The following is a 24,615-nucleotide window of genomic DNA, read 5'->3' on the forward strand; positions in this document are numbered from 1 at the left end:
TGGACACTGTTAAATACTTTACCAGCCCTTACACAGCACACTGAAGTTTCACCATCACCTGCTATGATCTCACGTCATAATTAAGTTATGCAGCATTTGACTGACTACCTTTCTTGGTGTATATTGCAGGATAATAGTGCGACATATGGTTCACAGTAAAGGACTGTGTCATTTTGTCAGTACATAACATTAGGGGGATATCTTGCTTTTAATGAGCAGTGCAGTGTATAGTAGTGAGTGCATGTTTATAAGCTAATCAGTAAAATGTCTGCTTCCCTTTACACTGACCTTATTTATATGTACAGCATGAAAAAAGCTTTGTTAAAAGCACTGATGGACTCCACAAGCTAGTACAGCATTCAGATCTGTATGCTTGCATGTCATGTGATTGCTTGTGTTGCTGTTCCCTTCAGGACACCAATCTTTGACAAGAGCTGAACATTACAAATGTCTGTATGTAGATAAGAAGGCCAAGTCAGAGACAAAATGACTTTACAACATGTGAAAATGAAGTCATCCTTGATGCACTTGGAGAACATGGCAATAATCTGGTCAGAAGACAGTTACACAATATGTAATTGCTGCACGTGGGAAGATATTGCATGCAGTATGAATGCAGTAAGTGGCCATGGCAAGACTTCAAGAGACTGCCATTGCCATTGAACTGACATGATACTAATGGCAGCATCACGTGTTTGAAAGGATAGACTATAATGTGATGTGACAGGAGATGTACTAACTGCAGCATCCCATGTTAGAAAGCACAGATGATAATATGATGTGACAGGAGGTGTACTAACTGCAGCATCCCATGTTTGAAAGCATAGACAATAATGTGATGTGACAGGAGGTGTACAATTGCAGCATCCCATGTTAGAAAGCACAGATGATAATGTGATGTGACAGGAGGTGTACTAACTGCAGCATCCCATGTTAGAAAGCACAGACAATAATGTGATGTAACAAGAGGTGTACTAACTGCAGCATCCCATGTTTGAAAGCACAGATGATAATGTGATGTGACAGGAGGTGTACTAACTGCAGCATCCCATATTTGAAAGCATAGACAATAATGTGATGTGACAGGAGGTGTACAATTGCAGCATCCCATGTTAGAAAGCACAGATGATAATGTGATGTGACAGGAGGTGTACTAACTGCAGCATCCCATGTTTGAAAGCACAGATGATAATTTGATGGGACAGGGGGTGTACTAACTGTAGCATCCCATGTTTGAAAGGATAGATGATAATGTGATGTGTCAAGAGGTGTACTAACTGCAGCATCCCATGTTTGATAGCACAGATGATAATGTGATGTGACAGGAGGTGTACTAACTGCAGCACCCCATGTTTGAAAGGATAGACTATAATATGATGTGACAGGAGGTGTACTAACTGCAGCATCCCATGTTAGAAAGCACAGACAATAATGTGATGTAACAAGAGGTGTACTAACTGCAGCATCCCATGTTTGAAAGCACAGACGATAATGTGATGTGACAGGAGGTGTACTAACAGTTGCATCCCATGTTTGAAAGCATAGACAATAATGTGATGTGACAGGAGATGAACCATTGGTACTGGCTCCAACAGAAACAGTGGAATTTCAAGTTTTCCACCACCAGCAGACCAGAATGGGTTTTATCCCAGGGAATGGCATTGAAGTTGGTGTCCCCAGGTGCAAAGGTATGCTATTTTTAGAAATTATTCCTCTGATAGATCCAGGAATTTATGATTCCTCTTTCATACAGCCAAAAGTTTATGTTTATTACATCAACGCATTTGCAGCAGTTATGCAGTATCAAAATACAATGACAGACCTGGCAAGTGTTTTCAAATGGCAATTCAACTTGTATAGATTTCATTTGATGAACATACTCTTAGCAAAATGCATGCTTACACAACACCTTTATTTTAGCAACTTTCTAACTTTATATAAGAGAAATATTTAAAAGTTGCCCTATTTTTGGGTTTTTATCCCTCCATTTTTTTTGTTTTGTCCAGATTTCTTTTGATATGAGGTTGAGAGGTATGCCTCATATTCATATATCGTTTGTGCTGAAAATTATGTTTATATTAATTTTCAAATAACTTTAGAAGAATATATAAACAGTGTCACCTATGTCTAGTATGCTCCCCACACATGGCTTTTGTGCTCCAAAACTGCTGTGTAATTAACGTTTTAAGTGACTTTAGAATGATATTGAAATTTCACTGGCATCTAATGCTCCCCCCAGTATTGCAGTATTTGGTTTATAGTGTGTGTGGGTTGCAGGTATCACCCCCCACCCCCCCACATACAAATGTCCTTATCCTACCTATGCCCTAACTAGCCTCTCCCCCCTTTGAGACCACCCAGGCAGACACACAGTCACATAAACAGACACACACTCACCTGAGACTACTCATTCCTCTGCATGACATCACATATGCAGACATTTATATCAGGGGCATACAGCAGGATGATTGGTACAGCTACTCGAGGAACAGTTTTAGAGGGCATGATTTGCAGGTGACATTCTGTCTTCCATGGGTTTTCAGCATTCAGAAATGAGTACCAGATTTGCATTTGTGATCAAAACTGAAGGTATCCATTACTTGGCATTAACTGTAGCAGCTGCTTGTGATAAATATAACAAGCAATTTGCATCAGATTAAAAGGAAAGAAGAACTTTTATTTTTTGCTCCTCAAGTCTGAGGAAAGGACCTTAATTTATTTATTTGCATTTTTATTTTGGTATACATGTTTGTATGTATGCATGCATGCTTGTATTTATTTTTTGCTCCACAACTTAAAGTTGGTGGGACAACCAGGCACCAAAATAGCTATCTACACCTTTGGCACACATACAAACATATGCATAGTTCCCAGTACTACCTGTCTGCAAAAGTCCACAACACTTATCTCTAAAGCAATCTCACCTATTGAAAGTATTCAGTGAATGTAAACTTTTGCCCAAGTTAATTAACTCAGTCAGCTGACTTAATTTACACCTCTCAGCTACTAAACACCTTACTGCAGAAATTTCTCAGGGAGAACACATGACATAGACCTCTCCCCAGAATGCTTCATTAGCATATATATTGGCAGGGGAGACAGCCCACTGTGGTAGTCCTACAGACTGCATAACATCACTGTGGTGGGATTCTCTCCGAATCAGAAAGTACAGCCACCAGTGGTAGCAACCCATGTTATTCCTGAATCCTGTCCCAACTTTGGCATTCTATACTCTGTGCAAGTTTCTTTTGCAATCAAGTCTTAAATCTAAGTAACATTTGGATGGTTTCAGCTAAGGTAATAATACACTGGGTATTGCTATTCTTACCTTTTTTGCTAGAAGATATGAATCTTCTGCCATAGTTTGATAATTGTACAATATGCTCATGTAACTGCATATTATCTCCAACAAGTTATCAGACTTAATGGCTGCATGATGCAGGTGTAGAAAACAGCAAAGGTGACCCACATGATCCAGATTCAGCTACTGACCCAGGTACTGGAGGAGCTGATGCAGGAATCTAGAAGAATAATGAGGCAAGAGCCTGCTCACATTTCTTGAGATTAAGGGGGATAGCATGCTGGAGATGCTGGCTGTTATCTGTTTTCTCACAAAGTCTGGGAGAGTAGGAGATCACCATCTGACAGACAAGACTTGTGGTTAGGAAGGAATCTTGCATGTGTAATCACAGAGGTGAAAGCTATCCCCAGCCATATTTCTGTTGCAGACCCACACACAATTGTATGTATTTGCTAGCATTCCACTGGATTATGGCTATCACGTGCATATTTACCAGCTCAACACTGCAACTACTTGGCTGCAATATGGTAACCTTTTTTTGGGCAATGCACCTCTTCCAGATGGGGACTGTAAGTCTGCTTCTTCTTGGAAAGGTACATATCAGGGTATGTCAACAGCAGAGATACTAATCATCCCACAATACAGAGTACATTTAGTGTTAACATGGTGAGTAATGTGATATCGGTTTGTAACCTACTGCCAAAAAAAAATCAAATATAGGTTCAGCTTGAAATGGTGAAATGTTTTTAGCATTTGCAGCTTGGGGTTTTAATGTACATATTTCTCCTCAATATAAATAAAACTGGATGTTTACCTTCTTAAATCAAATGTCTTTCATCTGGCAGATAAATTGTTCTCAAATTATGCATTTAACAAGTAAATGAATGAAGCTTGTACCTAGATTAAATATTTTAATATTCATCTTTTGACCAAAAAATATTAATCCTGTTTATGTTGTTTATGACTGCATTTCTCCTCATTCTAAACTCATAGTAACTCAGTTTCATATTAAAATCCCAGTAACTGTTTATTCACCTGTCCTTCTTTTTACATATAAGGGTATGCTGATATATTTCTTATAATACAGAGTAGGGCTGATCTTGGTTGAGGTAGTTTGAGTATTTTTCATCAATTTTATAATAAGTATAATTTGTATTATCTTTCATGGCTGTGCAGTTGATTTTCTATTAAGCAAGTTCCACTATAATTAGTCATGAATAAATTGCCAACAACAGCATACAAACAGTTGAAGCTATATGTGTTTCAATACATTTTATTCATGTTGTTTTTAATCTGATTATCCCTAGAACTCATAAGACAAAAGCCACAATACCAGCCTTTATGTTATTTTATCAAATGCTGAATAACTTAGCTTCTGATTTTAAGCACAGTGAATCATTATCACCAGCCATATCTTTCTAATTCCTCTGAAAGAAAATCATAGCAAGGGTTTATAGAGGACTATTGAGGTGTGTAGTTCAAAAGAGCATGGAAACTGGTAATGCACATGGTGTGAATTATTTAAACATGCATTGTGAAACTACACAATGGAGGAAGTACTGTGAATTGTAACACATACAGATGACTGCATAATAGCATGTAAAGGAGAAATCCAATGTTAATGAACCAGACAGAGGGACGGATTCTGCAAAGTTTGTGGAATCTGGTGCATTACGCTTATAATAGTGCTAAAGCTTCAGAAAACAATGTAATATGCAAATGTGCCACATTGAACTCAGAATATCTCAGAGCAGAAAGGAGTACATCACTAGTAATGGTGCACTGAACATTACCTGCAAGTAATCTAGAAGTAATGAAAAACAGCTGTCAAGGAGTGATGTACATTAACAAAGTTATGGAAAGAATCTGACAATTCAAGCATCCTGACAGTCTTAAATATATATTTATAACATAATCTTTCCAGTAAGCTTAAGGACATTTATGGAATATCACTAAACTTCATTATTATAAATATATGCTAACACTGATTTATCGATTCCTACGGAATCCATAAATTATCTAATAAAAACATTAATAAAGGTGAAGGGCAATTATGGCCATATTACCACAGCTAATAGCTAGCAACAGGTGCAGGACTTGCATGGGGAACACAGGTAATGCACAGACCCAGGGAGAAATAAAAGAAGTTATGGGTTATGGGAGAAGAAGGACACATAAGAGGGATGTTAGATTAGGAAGACCAGATGGGAAGTAAGAGCGGCATGGGCATTTTTTTTTATGGGAGTAAACCCCCTTTTTTTATTTTTTATTTTTTTAAGAACAGAAGGAAAAGTATGAGGAAAGAGGATGAAAAGGCCACCAGAGTAGGTATACCCACAGAATAAATATCACAACACATGACAGACAAAGGCTGGAAAAAAACAGTTACACAAACAGCACACTGCACAACCTGGGCAATGGAAAGTTGTCAAACAGAGTGGTGGTGCCATGGTGCCATGGTGAACTACAGAAAAACATATCTACCTATGCACAGTATGACATGTTGCAAGCTATGTGGCAGTCAGACCTGGATGTGTATCACCAATGGTAGATGTGCAATGTACGGTAATAAATAAGGATCATGGTACACAGTGGATAAATAAACACATATTCATGTAGTCTATCAGCAGTGCGAGTGTAAGCCAAGTAACAACACAGATGAGCAAATGAAGGTCTGAGAATGCGAGATAACTCCAGCGGGAGACAGAAACAAACCTCCAACCATGCATGTGAAAGACAGAGAGTGAAGTTCAGTGCCAAACAGCAAGGCAGCAAAATGGCTGCAAAATACACATGTAGGTATACATAACCCAAATATGTAATGGAATACATATATGTGACACACATATGCCATGTCAAAGGCACTACATAGGTACAGGCATATATGAATGACTGTCAGTGGCCTAAATGAAACTTATATGAAAGCAATGTCAATAAACTTATGCACATCAATGACATGTAAGAATATTTACAAAAATCTAACACTACAGCTTAAAACATACATCAGGTTCTGCACATGGATTTCACCAATGTACACTGGGTAACACACATAATAATGAGAACATGTATGCATTTCAAGCAGCAGCCAGAGACTTGTGTGTAGATGCCTGGCATCCATAATATGGCCCAACATTTGGCACATGTTCACCATGTCAACAACATAACACATGACAGGGAGCAATAATACCAACAAAGACAAGCATGTTTGCAAAATATAGTGCATAAATTTAAAGCTGTAAGTGAGGTGGACAACCTTGGCCAGTATCAGGGAACAGCAGGACAACGAAATAAGGTTTTACTTTCCAAATGTATGTGTAAGCACACAGGGTGCTGTTGAAGCCAACTCAAAATACATTTAAGCAAATAGAAAATCTATGTCACATGGACAGACTGATTGCTGACATCTCCAGAAATGGGCATGTATAAATAACACATATACAGTAATGTGGAATCATGTAACATCAATAGTCATATGTAAGCAAGCTAAGAATTTCAATCACATACACATATCCTGTCATGCCAATGCTGAACAAATACACTGCAGGTGTATGCCACCCAGCCTGCTCATTACTGCCTGGACAAAGACACTCCTGTCAGCATCATTAAAATAAACACATTCTGAGCATGTAGGTAAATATTTAGCAAGAATGAATTCATTTCAGTACTGTGGTCACCACCATTAACAGCAATGGTAAACCTTCATTCCTCAGACAGTGGGATAGTGTCATGTTTCACATAGCTTCTGTTAACAAAGACATAAAAGGTCATGTACAATAAGACACAGTAAGGACTGTGGGAGGATTACATTTAAAGATATTATTTGGCAAATTACACATCACAAAGTAAATGCATACATCACTGTATCTGTTTGTTCTGCATTTCAACTGTAACTCTAATCATCTAGCTACCTCAAAAGATAAGGATGAGGAGGTTGTTGAAGTGAATTTAATAATGAGCGATAAAACCACACTTGATAGCACTTTTGAAAGTAATACCATATTGCACAAAACTTTGTCAGACATTTAATAGTTTATAACAAGCTTTACTAACCATGCACTTAAAGAGCTGCTGTTAATAGACCATTGCAGATTACAAACCTATTTGTCAGAATTTGACAGATAACCAAGTTATCTGTAACCATGCATAAAATAAATTAATATCAATAAGCAGTTATGTAGAGAAAAATATTTGACTATGTGTGAAATAAACCAAGATAACAATTTAATGATATGTTTCTCCTATGTAGATTTGAACCCACAGCAAGCCAAAGTATAGGCAAGCTGGTCAATTTCTTTACAGGTCAAGTTAACAGACAGCATACATTTCTTTTTAACAAACAGGTACTACTTGTGTTTATCCATATTCCTGCAGATAATGGATGAATACAGAAACTTCTGACACTTATTGGCCATTATAATCTAAAGAAATAACAGCTATCGACACATAATTGAAAACATGTGTAATCAGTCAGGCAGGGATCGTCTTGACTTAAACAAACAGGTCTGTAGTAGGAATGTGCACTTTATTAGGAGGAATGAAGTAAAAAAGTTATTTATGAGTTACTATTCACACATGTACAGCTAAAGTAGTTGATATTGTCACATTGTAATGGATAACTACGAAATGCAATCATCAGTGGTGTAGGCGTGATAGGCATCAGTAATACATGACTATAGTAGATGTGTAAAATGATGTCATTATATGCTGCAAAACAGATGTACATCTACAATGTTCAGAATTATGTATATTACACCATGGGAATAGAGCTCATACTTATATGGCAATCAGTTATGATGTTTTCTTAATTATCCAGATGAGCTAATTGTCAGAACAGCTACTTAACGGTTATAAAAGATATGTATCTGATATATAGTGCGCAATGCTATATCTCTAAATTACTTAGGACTGCTCAGCTATATGTAGGATTGTGGCAGTTAATGTAGGAATTCATTGGCTGTCTCCACACCTCAGTGACCCTCAATTGAAGTTGATCTGTGTCATTCTGATGCAGGTCATCATAGTGGTGGTGAACCTGCACTCTAGTCTGGTAGATCCTCGTACATCATCTGTGCTCCCTCGCAGTTCATTTCCAGATATCAGTCACTGTGAAGGTCCTTGGCATAGCTCTCATCCAATGCTGCACTCCACAGTAGATGGTTAGCATCTGTGTGGTATCCTCTTTTGTCCATTTAAGTGCTCAGACACATCCCATTCTCCTGGAAGTATCCATCTCAATATCCCAATGGAAAATTTTGTATAAATGGGAAAATACTCACTGAGGTCCAACTCAATTAACAGGTAGCAATAGTTTGATATGTAAATGCATTAGAATCAATTCTGATCTGTAAATGTACCACCATCAATATTTAAAAGTGGCATTTAATCATGTTATCGGATCATTGGAAGATAATGGGCAAGTGCTACATGTTACCATTTATCAATACCTATTAGGTACTTGTATGGAGCACCTACCAGTTATGCCGAGCTATTGGTTAATGCACTGAATTTCAAGAATTTACATGGATGTGCACGAATGGGATTCCAAAACTGGAATTTTAATGAACATCTCTAATTATGCATGGAGCAAATAGTACTTAAGGATGGGTGCACATTAGTTGCTCTTACTTTCAGTTATACCTGAGTCATGGGTAGCCGATAAGGTAAATTACCATCTGCTAGCGTTTCTGTTTTGGGGAATATTACCTCTGTATCATTACTCATTCTGAAATGCACCTGCTGAAAATGTGTGCTTTAAGACAAATGCTTGTAATTACTGGAGTTTTGTTTGATTTAACTTTATGCACATGGGTGTTGCCATCTGAATTAAGGGCATTTCCCATATGCAATGGTATAGACAGATTTACATAGCACAACCAGAGTCTTTACTATGGTTGTCATTACTGAAGAAGTTGATGACGAAATGTTGTGTTTTAACAAACGTATTGTGATTTTGTGGACATCGTTTTTGCTGCTATTGTACTGCTATTGTACTGGATACACAGTGGACATTAAATTTCAACTTGCTACTCTTTTTGAGACCTGATTTATTTGTACCTGAAGCTGGTGGTTATTGCTTTTATTAGATTTACATTGCAGACGTGAACAGTACATAAAGACAGATGATCATCTGTATGTCTTATGGGTGACTAAATATACTCTCTGGTGTACATACAGAAACCTACGAATTCCAACATTATTCATATGTACTGTGTCCTTTTGCTGCTATGAATATTTCTTCATTGATAGTTCTTAAGACAAGTCTTATAATTACTGGCTCAATATAAAAATGATCTGTACCCTCAGTGGCCTGCTCATTGATACTGAAGTTACCTGATGCATTCTGTAAGTTGTTCAAATGATAATTTGTATAGTACTTTAATGTAAAATGCAAGCAGACTCTAGTGGCAGGATGTTGTTGTCTTTGGGCCTCCATGCAATAGATATATAATGTAAAGGGTTCAAATCTTGCAGATATCACAACTTATGTTGATTTTACAGCTGTTATGTATGCAGGGATTGGTGCTACTTTGTATATGTCATATTAGTATTTGCCACAGTCAGTGTTTCATACACGTATGCATTGCATAGGAATGAACACTGTTTATAGCACTTTTTTAACATAAGCAATACTGCATTTTACTTGTTAATGTCCATATCTGGACTGCATACACTCAGTGTGGCTGTGAATGCAACCTACTTGTTTAGGCTACGATATAAACTATCCGGTTGCATATTGTACACTTTAGCCTTGTGAATCTGTTTGAGCTGCTGCTACAGACTCAACTGTTATAGGTTGAAACTGATGTCCAGATGTTATATAATATGACTGCACAATCAAGAATCAGTAGCTAAGGTTTGGAATAATTGCTGCTTTACTGTTTTATTGCTGACTGCAAAGTTAACTGTGGATTAAGCCTGCACAGACATTCTTTGATTTTACTGTTGTGATAAGAAGCCATTGTATATTCATGGTGTATATAGGCACTACAATTAGAAGTTGTGTAGCCTCACAGTTTATAGTTAGAACTCACTAGCAAGAGATACTATCACTCTGGACTACAGGCATTCCTGCCTTCATGTTCTAACAGGAGCATGGATACCATCCTGCAAAACTCCCCTTCTGAAATGTAATTTCAAGCTCTCCATAATCTGAGCGCACCACTCAAATATATCTAGTGTAGTGTAACCTTCTTATCATCCAAAATGTGGAGCCATAAGATCCCTAATATAAAGTGGATATATTACTTTTGCTGTCCTTACTAACCAACACATTGGTTCCTTTGAGAACTCCCATTCTCTTCTGCATTGTCACCTCCTGAGGAAATGGAATCGGATTATTTACCAGCAAAGTAAATTTGGTTTTATGAAAGGTGTGTGGGTCCGAACCAGGAGCATAACCACTTAATTGATTATGTGCCCTTGATACTGACCCATTTTGGCTTTGCAAAGCATAGTATCTGAGCTCCTAACCCTCACAACCTTAATAGACTATGTGATACTGCATTCTATGGATTAAGTAACTGTCTTGTTATTGTCTTATTGCTGTTATTCTACATAATGCGTACTCTTCCTATTCGTTTGCATGCCGTCCCTTTTTCACCTCTTCTCCACAAACTTGATCCTCACCTCTCACCTCAGTGTATTTTACTCACTTTGAGCAGTTCCTTTACTCTTCCTAACTATTTTGTCTTCTCCCCTTCTTCTTTAACAGGATGTGCATCGTCCACTAGCTAACCCTCCATAACGAGGTCCCTGTAATCTCAAGGAATCTAAAGACAAAACCCGCCATCTTTTGTCAAACTACTCAACACTCCAATCAAGATCCTGCTCCTAAAGAATTTATTTATCTACAATACTGGCTAGTTATATTGTTAACATTATTACATTGCTCTAGCTCTTGACCAACATAGGCAGCCCTTCATACATCACCTCTCTCCACTCTGTCTCCCTCTTCCTCCCACTGACCTTTACCTACTCTACCTCATGCTGTTCATATCTACTGGTTCTTGTTGGTAATCAGTCGAGACTTGCTCCTAATTAATAGAGACCCATTTTGATCTTGTCTATTCAGACCATATGTTTACTTAATCTATCAATACCTGTTTCCTTTTCTGTCATTTTTCTCCCCAGTTTCCCTCCCCAACTACCTTTCAACCTGGCCAAAGGTTTCCCTCCCTTCAGGCTTATATAACCTTTAAACTCAGCCATCAACAATCCTTTTTTCTCCTCCTCACCTCAAAAAACAGCCTCCATGCTATCCTCTTCTTCTCTAGCTATACAAGCAGTCTCCTGGCTACTTGAACCTACCTTGCTGATTGTTTTTTGTAGTGCAGCCAAATATGCTACCTGGATAATAACAAATAGGGCAGCTCTTTATCCCTACTCTGGTTGTCTGGCAGATAGTCTCAGTGATCACTATCCAACTTCTGTAGTCTGGAAAAGAACAAATCCAACTAATCAACCCACTCTACTACAAATAAGAAACAAAAACAACTAACCCCCCAACAAAAGTATAGAGATATTTAAACATTGTAATTGGTCACAATTGAAACAGCTACCCCTACAGGAAGCTGTTGACTATTTCAACTCCACTTCCTTTCCATGCTAAACTCTCAAGCTCTCAGCAGATAATATACGTGTTAATCTAACTATGCCCCATGGCTAAAAAAGAAAACCCTATCACTTCTTAAAGCTAGAGATAAGGCCTGGTTAACCTGAAAAAAAAAATAGGTCCCAACTCACTTTACAATCTTATCATGAACTTAAAGCAAAGGAGCAAATTAAATTAGACAAAGTAAATTACTACACTGAAATTAAATCTAAGCACCATAAAAACCCACAAAAATTCTGGTCTACAATAAACAATACCCTTCTACCAGGCAAAACCAGAACACCCCCTCCATCTACTGCTAATAACTCAGAAGATATTGCTACCAAGTTTAATAAATATTTTACTGAAACCATCCTAGCACACTCAAACAATCAAACCCCCTCACCTATCAGACTTTCCATTCCTACTTCCAACATTAAATCTACCTTTTCCTTGCATTCTATAGCAACAGACATAATCAAAAAACTACTAAAAAAATTAAAACCCACTACTCTAGCTGCAGACAACCTACCTGCAGAATATCTAAAGCTAATAGCAGACAGCATAGCCTACCTTATATCAATACTAATCAATAGAGCCATAGCCGAACATCAAGCCCCTCCCATTTGGAAAACCTCTTACATTATTCCTCTACATAAAGGTAGATGATCAATAGATTTCAATATTGCCCTATTGCAATATTATCTCCACTATCTAAAATTCTGGAGACAGTAATTCACATGCAAGTTACTGACTATCTGCATACTAACAAACTCCTAACAAACACCCAGCATGGCTTTCGACCATTCCATAGCATATCAACCGTTCTAATGTCATTTACTAATGCTGTTAACTATCACAGGAACAGCAATAACTATGTATCTTCCATCTTCCTTGATCTGTCAAAGGCCTTTGATATGGTTTCACATTATAAACTTCTAAATGTCTTCTCTGAACTAAATTTTTGTAATTCTACCCTTGCCTGGTTCCAAGATTACCTCACTCGATGTCAGCAAACAGTCTCTTGGCAAAAGACCCTTTCACCCCTTTCGCCAGTAACCCTAGGAGTTCCCAAAGGCTCTATCTTAGCTCCACTTCTATTCTCAATATTTACAAATAACCTCCACTTGTCGACCCCTCAGGCTTCTCTCATCTAATATGCAGATGACTTGACAGTGATATGTGCTGCACCCTTTCTACTAGAAATTCAGAATCTAATGCAAAAAGGCTTGCTTGCACTTAAGTCATGACTTACAAATGCACAATTAATCCTAAACCCTAAGAAAACCAAACTTATGGTCTTCTATCCTAACAAAGCTGCCTCTCACACTAACTCATTAACATCTCTTCTCTCAACAACACCATTATAACTCCATCTCCTCATACCAGACTTTTAGGAGTAGAAATCAACTGCAAACAAATACAATATTCACATTTCCCAGACTGTAAAAAAGTACATAAAAACCTTGACACATTATATAGGAACAAACACTACTTCACTAAGAGTACCAAGATTGCCATTGTTCAAACCCACTTAATCTCAACACTATTGTATGCAGCCCCCATACTCACTAACCTAAATAAATCTGAGATACAAAAACTCAAATCCTGTTACAATAAATTGCCAGATATGCTGCAAATGTACCAGCTAGATTCATAGATTCATAGATTCATAGATTAGTACTAGGCTAACTGCCTTTGCAAGCCATTTTAAGCCTAGCCAATTATCCCATGTGAGACTCAAACTCTGTACCTTGTGTTTGTAAGGCAAACACCTTTTAAGCATTTTAAGCCTAGCCAATTATCCCATGTGAGACTCAAACTCTGTACCTTGTGTTTGTAAGGCAAACACCTTAACCATTAGGCCACCCTCCCAACCCACCCACCATTGTCTTGTACTCAAGCAACTCAATTGGCTAGAGCTCCCCCAACTCCTTCACTATACACAGTTAACAATGGCCCATAAAATCATCTTTGACATTAAGAAAACACCTGCCCTACAAACACTTCTTCAGCCTTATGCCACTAATAGACCACTGCACTACACCAACAAACACCATATAAAAATCTATGAATCCAAAAATTAAGCAGGTGATTCCCTCTTCACAAACTACATAGGAAAAATCTGGAATGGACTGCCAGAAAACATTACTATCACTGCATCCCTAGCTCAATTCAAAACAACTCTAAAAAGCCACCTCTTAAACAAATGACTGTGGCCTTGCTCTACCCCTGATTAACAGCTACCTCTCAAATTCTAACAGCCCCCTCTCACTCTCTACCCTTACCACTACCTCCGAAAAACCTATAGGTTTTTCTAGCCTCACGCCTTCCTTAGTGTTCTCTACCTGCTACTTACTTACCAACAACTCTCAGTACTATGATGTTAGGAAGAAATATCTCTGTCCTTACAGTGTAGCTATTTATATACTTTGTAAATACTGAATGTTTATTTGAACCTTTAGAATGCCCATTGTTTTGTTCATTTGAAATTTTGGAATGCAAATTGTTTTATAACACTGTAAAGTCATATAATTTGTAAATACTGACTGTATATATGAAACTGTAGAATACACAGTGCTCTACAACATTGTATTTTGTTTATACTATGCCATTAGTTGTTTATACTGAGTTTCTAACCTCATCCATGTACAGAATTAGACTAAATAGTATCTAGTACCTTGAACTATATACACTTATACTGCTACTGTTTTCATTGTTTGTTCAATTTTGAGCTTTTCTACCCTGGCTTCCGCTGAAAAAAGACATGCGTCCAGATGGACTTCCCAGTAAACAAATGTAAAATAAATAAATTATAGTGGCATAGATTCTTTACATAATCATCTGCATAACTGGACCCCACATGAATATGATCATGAGCATATCACTGTCTTTCAGATGGCAAGCAAATCTAGGGGTGACATTTTCTCCCCACAGGAAAATGACATCATACTTGATGATCTGCAAGAACATCGACGGAGACTCCTTGGACATGCAAGGAACACAGTATGGAGAAATGAAGTGTGGGCCTTCGTCACCAATATGTTTAATGCTATTCAAGTTCACAATAAACTCTGTGAGGCCAGACAACAATGCTGCTTTGACATGTTCATTTGTACAGTCAACAGGTTATAATGGTATGAGAGACTGAAGGATGCCAACAGTGGCAGACCACCATTCACCCCACAATGAGCTCACAATATTTCTTGCCTCCCTGCATACGATGAGTGGAGAGCAACACATATAGAAGCAGTACTTCCAGGCCAAACATGTATGTCTTAGTATGCATAACATGGATGATTATAGAATAAATCATCACATATTGCTGTTACATGCATATTCATGTATTGTAATTTTTTATTTACAGCAACAGAGTTGAATCATGCACATAGATCCACACAGGGTGATGATGATGAATGTAACTGTAATGACATTTAGTCATACAACTGCAGTACAAACAGAACAGTGCAACCAATATGTCTAGTGCTGCCTGCATTAAAATTCACAGGTCCATCTTCTTCTGGACAGCACCAGGGAACAGCAGTTGAGTGTAACCATACTGTGTTACCTTGGCCACTACTTGTTATTGCCTCAGCCTCATGTCATGGCACTGCTATTTACTGTCATATTTATATTGCCCTAACATTACACGCTATGAGCATGCCCAGTGGTGGCCCACAACATGCAGATGGAAGTAAAGCTAGGCAAGATATGTTACCATAACAGGTGAGCAGTTTGCAGCAATGTGTAACAGACCCATAATACTTGGCATTAATGTCACTGTTTTTTAATAAAGGAACATCTAGCCAACAGGTGCAATGTCCATCATATGAGTATGTGCAGCCCTGTTACTGTCGTGTATATGTCATGATGTCAGTATTCTGTTGCCTTCATACATGACTGTGTTGTCTTTCACTTTACTTTGCCACTGCAATATCCACAGTACAACATACAAACTCACAACATCAGGAGTCCCTTCAGTGGTATGCTATTATCTTTCACACGTCATTGCTGTTACTCCTGTTGCTTTCCATTAATAATGTGTCCTTCTAAGCATTCCTAGGCTAGACTACACCATCATCAAGTGCACAAGCAAATAGTTTGCATACGTAAAACCCACTGTATGTTTTAATACTGTTTGAATGGTTCATGCTGGAAATGATGTGGTTAATAACGTAGAATTTGTTTCCCTACAATAATTGAATTTCATCCCTCTTCTAACAAGTTGTTTTCCCCCAAGGACTTGTCAGGTGTGTGTTATGTCTGTATACATCACATATATCATGTATGTTGGCCATGTAACCAAATTGTCTTCTCCTTGCTATATAGATTCTGTGACCCATACACAGACAAGACCTGATGGTAAGTCAGTATTGCCTATCACTTTGTAGTCAGATATATTTGTTATATATCCTTAATGATAAATAGCATGTGATGTAAGCACATTGTCCTGATCTGTATCATCTGTCTCTTCTTTTAACATATCAACTCTGTGTATCCTCCATTAGCCCATCCAGGGATCACAATGTGGGATCTGATGTGTCTCACTATGGAAGCATGGCCCCTGTGACATAGAACAGTGATATGGTGATACCGTCCTGCCAAGATGGTGACAGTCATGTAGATTCAGCTGTAGCCTCAGATGTGGAAGGAAAGCTGTCCAGTCATTCTGATGAGTGGACATTGGATGTTGGACAGGATGAGGCCAGTGAACAACAGATCCAAGTTGAGACTACTGCTGATGTTGACAATTCCCCACAACCAAGAGATACTGACCATAGAGGTAGGCATGCAGCTGGTAAGCATGGGCCAGTGTCAGAGTGTGTCCACCTACTCCTACAGCCAAATGAAGATTCCCAGCAATGTCATGGACATGACATCTGTGCACATGTCTGTGCCACAGATTATGTTGCATACCAGCTGAGTGTGCTTTATGAAGGACAGGTGTGCAGACACTGTGAGGCAAAGGCATCCCTGGCTGCTCAGAATGAAAGTATGTTATCTGTGGCATGATCCATAGAATCCTTGGCCTCTAAAGCACTACAAGAGTGATGTCATACAGACAATGTTCTGCATGCTCTGATTGTGCTTAGCCAATTGCCACATGGAAGAGGCACCCCTTCTCTCAGCATATCCATCATTGCCCTTGGGGCATCAATGTCTGTGCTCCAACATGCACACATTTCTGCTCCTGGCCCATCTGCTCTGGGCCAGGCAGGCATGACCAGACAGTCAAGTTGCAGTTATGCTCCTTCACCTCTAAATGTTGGTGTCACTCCATCAGTCTCCTCTGTGAAATAACCTCAGCCAAGTGTTTCCATAAGTGGCAGGAGCAGAGCAGACTGCTAAGCAAGCCATCAGTGTGGGCACCACAGACTGCATTTGAATAACAAAGACCATTAATAGTCTCTAACTTGTCATATTAACAGTTCTCCACTACTTTATTTACTTGCTTGCAGCTTTGTATAGTGGAGAGACAGGAATGTGTTGCACTGATGTGTGTCCCTTGTTCTGTGCTATACTGATATAGCAATCTGAGTCTGTATGCATACCTGTGTCAATTGTGCCCTGATTTGATGATTTCTGTTGTGACTGATTTGTATATGTTCATAATATTATATGTTATGATTATGGTGTTCTGTTTGATGCTTAGTGTGTGTACACCTAATGGGTAATTTCCATTAGATGCAATCCATGCTGCTGTGGTGGAGCAACACCTAAACATCAGAGTTTAATCAGTGTACTCATGTATGTGTGGCTTATCATGACTTACAGTTGTAGGTTAGATGCTGCCATGTTGCCTGGGTATGCACTTTTAGTCACACCCTACATTGTCTATATCTGTGCCTTCTGCCACCTGTGCCTTCCTGCTCCTGCTTTGATACATGTGAGATGTTGTCTTCAGACATATGGGGTACTATTTGTAATTCAACTACACCTGCAGCTGGTATAGGTTCATAGATTCATAGGTAGGTACTAGGTTATCGGCCCAAGGGTCTACGTGAGCCTAGCCAGCAAAGTTTCCTGGCTTACGCCACCCAAGAAAGTTATTTTCCTGTGCCACTTTCAAGCAGAGACACAGAAGTGATCCCTGGGGTGTATTTACTATTTCCCATCCACTCATCAAGATTTTTCTTGAAGAGTGCTAATGAAGAATTTTGCTTGACATAGATGGGTAGCCTGTTCCAGAGTATGGGAAATCTGTGGGACAGGAATCTATCTCTCCAGCATGACCTGTTTATTGGAGTGACAAGGTTTAGGTCCCTAGAGCATGTAGCTCAGAGGGATTGGGATTTCTTTAGGTGTAGCATGTCCAACAGCTCTGGGTTTGTCATAGCTTTACATGTTACGCAGAGATCACCTCAGAGTAGTCGATATGCTATGGAGTAAAGCTGGAGTTTTTTGAGGTGTTCAGTGTAGGGCATTTGTTTGAGGCCAGTAATCCTCTTTGTGAGGTACTTCTGTGACCTTTCCAGCTGCTGCAGATGTCTTGTGAGGTACATTCCAAAAGAGGCATTGTACTCTATAATGAGGCTAATGAGTGTCGAGTAGAGGGGAACAATGACCTACTTTTTCCTGGATGAGAACCCTTTATGATGTGTTGTGCCACGTAGAAGGACTTCCTGACTACTGTGGTGATGCGACTATCAAAGGCAAGACTACTGTCTACCTGGACCCCAAGGTCTCTTATCACACATTCGGTGTTAAGCAGATTGCTGCCTATGTGGTAGTTCATGGTTACAGAGTTTTTACCAAAGGGGATGACACTGCACATTTTGGCATTGAGCTTGAGGCCATGGCTCTGACACCAGGCATCTGTCTCAGTGAGGCCCTTCTGTAGGATGTCCACATCATTTGGGGACTTGACTATGGCTCCTAGTTTGCAGTCATCTGTGAACTTCATTAGCCAGAGGCCTTCTGTGTTAGCCTGTACTTCAGAAAAGTAGATACCAAACAGGAGAGGTCCCAGGACGGAACCCTGTGGTACTCCACTTGTCACTGCTTTGAGGTCAGATTTGAAGTCTGCAACTTTTACAGTGTGGGTTCTGTCGGTGAGCCAGTTGGCAACCCATCTTGTAACGTAGGGATTTATACCTAGTTTAGTGAGTTTAGCTATAATTCCGGAATGGGGGATGGTGTCGAAAGCTTTGGTGAGGTCAAGATAGGCTTAGTGAACCACCTTACCCTCATCTACGGCTTTGGTTACTACTTCAAAGAAGTCAACCAGGTTCAGGAGGCATGATCTGCCTTTCACAAACCTGAACTGGGTGGGATCCAGAGTTTGGAGGTTACCAATGTCTTTGTTAATGAGTTCCATGATGATACGTTCCATGGCCTTGCAGACCAGACTCGTCAGGCTAATAGGTCGATAGTTCCCGGGATCAATGGTGGCTCCCCCTTTGTGGAGTGGGATAACTGTTGCTGTGCACCATTCAGTGGGCACAAAGCCTGATGTGAGGCTATTATTGAACATGGTGCTTAAGTGGGGAGCCAGTTCGTTCTGAAGTTCGTGTAAAACGCAGCCTGGGATGTTGTCCGGTCCCATGGATGCTGTGTTTTTTGGCATTAGAGAGTGCAGCTTTTACCTGTGTAGTTGTGATTACAGGGACTCTGCATTCTTCCTGTATACATATGGGCCCTTTAGGGGGTGGGGTGGGTAAAGTTAGCTGTAACTCAGAGCAGATCTATGTGTTGCCATCGAGATTCTTGACATAGCTATAGAATGCTTTGTGGTTGTCCTTAGAATTAGTGGAGATTTTGTTTTCATAGCTAGCTTTGGAGGATCTTATAAGGGATCTCAGCTTCTTAATGAGGCTGACCAGGGAGCTCCTCCACTCATGGGATTTTACTCTTGTTTGCAATAGTTTCTTCCTTCTGTTGTACAGTTTGTTTATGGCAGGGGACCACCAGATTTACTTCCTTTTTTTGGACGAAAGCATCTTGGTACTGTTTGGGATGGCATGATCCATGCACTCGTGTAAGTGCTTATAGAGTGCATTTGTGTGGGATTCAGCAATTGTAACTGTATTGTCCATCTGCATGGGTGTCATGAAGTTCAAAACTTCTGTCTTAAGAAGCATGAAGTTGACTTTGGAGAAATGTTTTACCATGGTTTCCTTAATGGGGGGTGGGGGTGGGATGTGGATATCAAGGGTGATTAGCTTATGGTCGGATCGGACCAATGAGGAGTTGAATTCAGGTGTGGAACACCGGTCACTCATGTTGGTAATGACTAGGTTAGGATATTGTTGCCCCTGGTAGGGGTGTGGATAAGTTGATCCAGGGCATTGGAGTTTATGAATTCCAGAAAGCGTTGAGCTAAGGAGTTGGTACATGAGTAGTTTTCCCAGTTAATGGTGGTGTAGTTGAAGTTGCCCATTATTAGGGTGTTTGGTTGAACCCTAATATTTTCTAGTACATCAAGAAAAGAGGAGTGGGAATCCTGGGGCATGGTGGGGGATCTGTAGCAAACTACAATTTGTATTGCAGTTTTGCCCAGAGTTAGTTACACTTGGATAACATTGGATGCATTATGCTGAGCAACTAGCCTGGAGGTTTGGATATCCTTAATGAGTATGGACACACCTCCTCCTTTGGTGTCTTGGCCCAGGTTACATGGCCAAAAAGTGCGGTATGAGTTATAGCCTGGTAGTGCAGGGGTGCTCTCTGGAGCCTTGAACCAGCTCTCAGTCAATGCACAGATATCGATGTTCTCCATTTTAAGGAGTGCCTCGAGTGAGTGCATTTTGAGGTTTAAACTTTTAGCATTGAGTAGCATTACCCTCAGTTTTTGCTTGCCTGTTCCTGTTATGGTGGTGAATTTGTTAATTGAATCTTGCCTAAAAAATACACTATCAGGGCGGCAAGAGCCTTAGCCAGTATCCAGAATTCCAGGGGCGACAGGTGCAGGCCATTTGTGGCAAAGCATCATGGTCTGTCGACCATGTCATCCCGAGCAGATAGATACTGGATCCCCTTAAAATGACACCAGAAGCTTAGCCAATTGTTGAAATAAATCATTTTGTCCTTGTACTGCGGTATAATTCTGGACAATGGCAGAATGCTACTCAGGGCTAGGGTCATACATGCCTGGGTTACAAGATTGGAGAGCTCTTCCATGTCTCTTTTCATATAATCCAGGGAGGTACGTCTCAGGTCATTCACACCAACATGGACAATGACAGAGTCATATTTGTACTTGTTGTGGAGTGACCTGAGTGCATGGGGTATGTGGTGGATCCTGGCACCTGACAGGCAGCTGACAGTAACCTTTTCCTTGTTTAGCCTGGTGAGTGGGACATCAGTGTGCCTGACTATAGAGTCAGCTATGACTAGTGTGTTGGGTACATTGTTTTGCCTTATTGGCTGTGGGTGAGTGGCACATTGAGTCTGTGGGCTATGTGTCATTTGGGTTGTGTTGGGGCATTGAGGTTGCTTGCGTTTTTGCTTTAGAGGTCTCTGTTGCTTAGACAGATTATTATTGAGAGCATCAGCAAATGTTTTTGTGTTATTATGTGCGGATTTTGGTGGTGTAGATTTAGTGAGACTATGTGATGAATGTGGTGTAGTGCAAATGTTTACCTTCTCCTCATGACTGTCATGTTCAGTCTTGGTTGGAGAGAGCTTTACCTCCAGTTTGGCTAGATAAGTGCATCTCTCACAGGTTGTAGTGCTGGGTGGCAGGAGGAGAGTGTTGTCTGTGTACATGAGGCAATTTCTGCATTGCCTCAAGATGCCCAGATTCATCAGACAGGAGAGAACACTGGGAGCTGACCCTTGGACATGCCTGAATAAAAAACTATTTTCCTCTAGGTAAGTGAGGAAAGTGAGTACAAGAGCTGTTTTTCTCTAAGCAAGTGAGAAAAGTAAGTACAAAACTGTTTTCCTCTAGGTAATGAGGAAGGTTGAGTGCTATAGTAATTAGTAGCTTATTTAGTGCTTACTAGTTCTGAACAAGTGCTGAACACAAATAAGCAAATTTAAGTGCTAAAACTTTTGTTCTCTATGTGCTCTAGTTTGCATGTTTTGCAGCACACCACAGCACACACCATTATCATCAGTGCTGCCTTCTCAAATGTGTCTTGCATTGCACCTCCAGATGTATCCAGACATCTGAACCTAGCTTTCAGTACACTTAACACATGCTCTATGATATTTCTTATTGTTGCATGTGCTCCATTGTAGGCCTGCTCTGCAGGGTTTAATGGTTCTCTGTATGGGGTCATTAGCCACTGCTCAAGTGGATAATCGCAGTCACCTGTCATGGGGAGTAAACACACATGTTGTCATTATGGATAGTGTTGGGAAGAATGTCCTTAGCTTACATCCTAGCTATGTTCCTGTACTTACCCAATAGTAGTCCCTAAGGTATTTCACCTTGCTGGAATGCTGACCTCAGTCCACTTTTCTTCCATATGGCAGCATCATGGACAATACCAAGGTATGTTGCCATGATGTTTGTTATGCTGCCATCTGCTGCACAAACATCCGGGAATTTCAAAGATGGCCAGCCCTTTCTATTTATGTATCATCTGTTTTAGGATGTACTGGTGTCTTTTTAGGTACATGTGTGCAGTCTATTGCACTAAGTACATAGGGAAAGTTTGCAGTGCTGTGCAACTGGTATATTACAGTTCTCTGCTCCATGGTTTGGATGGAAAATGGATGTAGCTGTCCGTATTGCTGACGTGAATTTTGCCAGGATACAGCTGGCAACTGTCTGTGACACTCCCACAGCATCTCCCAAGGGTTCTATGGAATGTCCCAGATGCAAATACCCAAAGGCTCAGTCACACGTTGGTTTCAGAGGGGATGGGGTTCCTTGTAGGGTACACACATACATCTATGGAGCACACACATTGCAGACAGCCTGCACCAGTTGCCTGTCTAGCCTGTACCTTTCAATTATTTCCTGGTCTGACAACTGGTTTAGTTACAGCCTTGCTCTGACTCTGGCTGGCTGCCTTGTAGGGTGCACAGCCACATATTCATTTATGGCTTGTATCACTGCAGCCTTTTGCAGTTCATTAACTGCAGGTTGCATTTTTCTCTTCTATTTATCAGTATTGCTATGGAATATGGCAGAATCCATAGTAGCAGCATCTGTTCCTTGTGGGCCTTATAGCATACTCCAAAGAATTTGGAAAAAGAGCCGGTGTTGCAGTTTGTCACATTTAAGTTGTGTTGGGTGCTTCCAATGTGTTTTGGAATGAAATGGACATGCACATAATCTGTAATTATCCTACACTGAATATCTGACTACTCAGAGCACTTTAGCATGTTTTCTGTAATCATGTTCACAGTTGGTGCACTGAAGTCTTCCTTCAGCATGCTGCACTGTCCGCAATCAGCTTCCATGGACTTTACAGAATTTGTCCCAGAATATACAAATAAAAAAACAAAATGAAGAACCAATTTAGAGATGCATAAAGAGATGGCTCTGTGTGACCATATCTATCCAATTTAAACAGCATGATTTGTGATGTACATGAGGGGAGCCATGCTAGGATTTGCTACAGTAGCAGTGCAATAGATCATGTTGGCAACCACTGTCAGATCCAGGACTCACACTGTTGTGTGCCACAGCTGTCTGTACTATTATAAAAGGTAAAGGCAGCATTTAATTTCCACCACTTGAGAAAGCATGAAATAATGGATCATTTTTGAATGGACAGGGTGCTGCATGGGATGTAAGTCAAAATGTGTTACCCCCAAATGGAATAGAGGGAAATGAAAGGCATACCCATTTATATGGACACAAGGGTATGTGCAGCATTAACCACAGAAACCTCACAGATATCTATGGTGGACATGCTGCAGGTATCAGGCTGGTGAATCATAAACTTGTCCCTCAAGTATGTGTATGCTCCTATATATACTTGTTCCTTAAATAAGTGAGAGAATCAGCAGCATGCAGGCTTTCTATAGCAGAGGTAGTTCCACTGAGTTCTGGGTACTATAGATTGCACCCATCTTGTTCTCAAGGCCCCGCTTTGTCCAGGCAGAGCTAAGCACACAGGAATGGCATCCACACCCTAAACTGCCAAGTGGTTCATAACACCCAAGAAATTATTTATAATCTGCCCATGTGCCACCTGATCAATACACATATATGATACACATATATGACATACATTTGCTGTATAACAGCAGTTTCTAGGAAAAGATTTTCTAAAGGTTCACTTGTTTAGTAGGTGCACACATATACTATATAGACTGGCATATATACACATGTGCTAGAAATACGCGAATTAAGCCACATATAATATGGTGTGTGTTCTGTATTGTAGGTGATGTCACATATTCCATAGGAAATTAGTTGATGACTCTGATATGCAGTTCTCAAACCCAGAAATAAATGTCTTAAAACATACCCATACTGAATCCTAACAGCATTTGAGGTGGTTAATCAGTCAAATGCTTCCAGTGCTTTGACACCTCCGGGGGGCAGTCTAATATAGTTCAAATGTATGCAACAAAATGTCTGTAGTGAGTCAAATGACAAGACACTGAAGTGTGTAACAGCTGGAGCAACAACAAGACATCATTGCAAGAATAGCCAAGCAAGTCACTGCAGCTGTAGAAGAAGAGGGTGGAGAGGCAGGGAAAGAACATACAGAAGGAGGTGAGAACACAGTATCACAAGCGCAAGATCACAGTATTGACAAAAGGTGATGATAGTGCACAACTATGGGTTATTGCACAAACAACACATAATAAAATA

The sequence above is a fragment of the Protopterus annectens genome, chromosome 3.part1 (assembly GCF_019279795.1).
Source record: "Protopterus annectens isolate FY-2018-M chromosome 3.part1, PAN1.0, whole genome shotgun sequence".
Lineage (NCBI taxonomy): Eukaryota > Metazoa > Chordata > Ceratodontiformes > Protopteridae > Protopterus > Protopterus annectens.